Here is a 2,074-nt window from a genome sequence, read left to right on the forward strand (position 1 = left end):
AAATGCAACTGGCTGCACTAGGCGGTATGTTTGGTTATCAGAGTAAATGGGGTTATACAAAATATACGTCCCACACTTTTCAGATCTTAGCCCTGTTTTTCTTTAGCTAAATTTTTGAAACTCATGTAAAATTTTCCTTTCATTCCAGATACAAACCTATTGGTGTTGCTCTATCAGAATATCCAAGTGAAATACATTAAAGTTTGTGGTTGTACCATGAAAAAAATGTGAACAGTTTCTAAGGTTGCAAATATTTTCGCAAGCTACTGTACTGTGGTGTTACTTATACTGATGTAAAAATACATTTTTTCTGTAAAAAGATAGGATACGAAGAATCTTAGTCAAACACTACTGAGCTTTGCCAGTTTAGTTTTGTTTTATCAACCTTGATGTAATCCAAACTGCAATAGTTGCATAAATCTGTAGCATACTGAAACTAAACTGAGACTTTGTGGATGGAATCAAAACACCCAGAAATAGGGTGTTAGGATCTACCGTATGTTAAAAGGGATTTGTGTTCTTGTAACAAGATGTTTTCTTTGTCACAGCATTCTTTCTAAAAATGAGGTAAACATGTATGAATGCAATAAGTTAATAGTTCAAACTTCCCTTAAGCTCTAAAAATGAGGTCTAAATATTTTTTGCCTTTAATTTTCTTTTCTCTTTTTGTTGCAGGTCCACATTATTCATTTTTAAAGATGCATATTTTGCATCTTAAAGAATAAGAGAGAATACAATATCTAACCTTCCAGAAGTCAGCAGGATTTAGACAACCAAAAGCTTTTTTATTTCTTCTTTCTCTCTTTATCAGGTTTTAAAAATTCCAAATGTTATGAACAATAGAATAAATCAGAATGCAACTCTTTACCCTGATAGCTTTTTATATTAAATCAGTTGGTGACACTGAGGATAGTCAAACATCAGCTGCCAGGAGGCTTTAAATAAAAGATAAGCTAAACTCTACTTGAAATGTGGAATAAAATAAGAGATCTGTTTAAAGTAAAAATAGAAATATGTCATTGTCACATGTTTTCTTGTCTTCAAAAATTCAACTATGAAAGAATGGGAGCACCAATGTTCCTCATTCTTAATAAATGAATTATCCCACTAATTCAAAGAAAGAAAATTAATCGCTTCTAATTGACAAATACAGAGCTGGTCATTCCACTATAAAACATTGTAGAATACTTTTAGCTTCAGGGTTTTTTCTGTTAACCATTTATAGATTTCATCACAAAGTCCCTGCGCTCTTATGAAACTAATATTTCAACATAATACTGCCAAGCAAGATCTTTTTCATCCCAAAATAAACATGCAGAAAAAAGAATAAATACTAACAAAGTGAGCACAGGGTTAGGACTGTTTTCACATCACATTTTACATTTCATATCCTCAAGAGTTGAGTTTTTATGTGTCCATAAGCCTACTATAGATGATAATAATAACGGGGGTTTAAAATGTATTTATTTTTTCTTCTGATTTGCCCCTACTTCTAATGATCACACTCTGGTGGTAAGACGTTGCACTGCAGCCTCTCACTCCCCTCCTCTATTTTTGTCCCATTCTATTTCAAGTTATGGGGACCGGGTGCAGCTGCAGGTGTAGGCTGGCAGGTTTCTGAGATGCGGTGCTGGCTGTACAGCTACCCAGACACAGAAAGATGAAGGAGCCAGAAAAAAATAGACTGAGGCTTGGAAACGGACACAAAGAGGACTGTTTACAGCAGGTGGGAAAAGGGCCTGAAGAGGAGTCTGGGACAAAGGTGATCATCTCCATGCAGATTTACAATGGAGGCCTCAGAAACATTTGCCTGCCTGCAGAAAGACAACCAAATGTAAGAGTGAAAGTCAAATACTTTACACATATATCATACCAAGATATAAACATTGTGGAAAAGAAGAGACAGTTGGCTGTGAGTCATGCCAACATCACCAGAAGGAGAGTGTCAGTTTATATCTGATATCCTCTCTGGGAGGCGATGCTTGGAAACTGAAAAAGCTTAAGTGTGTGGACAAATTTAGCCTTTTCTGCAAAACTCTGCATATATATATATATATATATATATATATATATA

The 2,074-nt window shown here is 34.9% G+C and overlaps 1 protein-coding gene across 1 annotated transcript in view; it reads right to left on the minus strand.

The window, feature by feature from the left end:
- Window positions 1–258: 258 nt before the first annotated feature.
- The window catches only part of LOC107103069, a 110,088-nt gene continuing 108,272 nt past the window's right edge, over window positions 259–2,074 (minus strand). The window contains exon 29 of the mRNA XM_015402592.1: window positions 259–1,814. The gene's annotated coding sequence lies outside the window, so the exon portion shown is untranslated. The remainder of the gene's footprint in view (window positions 1,815–2,074) is intronic.

Source organism: Cyprinodon variegatus, unplaced genomic scaffold, assembly GCF_000732505.1.
Source record: "Cyprinodon variegatus isolate N-32 unplaced genomic scaffold, C_variegatus-1.0 Scaffold34, whole genome shotgun sequence".
NCBI lineage: Eukaryota > Metazoa > Chordata > Actinopteri > Cyprinodontiformes > Cyprinodontidae > Cyprinodon > Cyprinodon variegatus.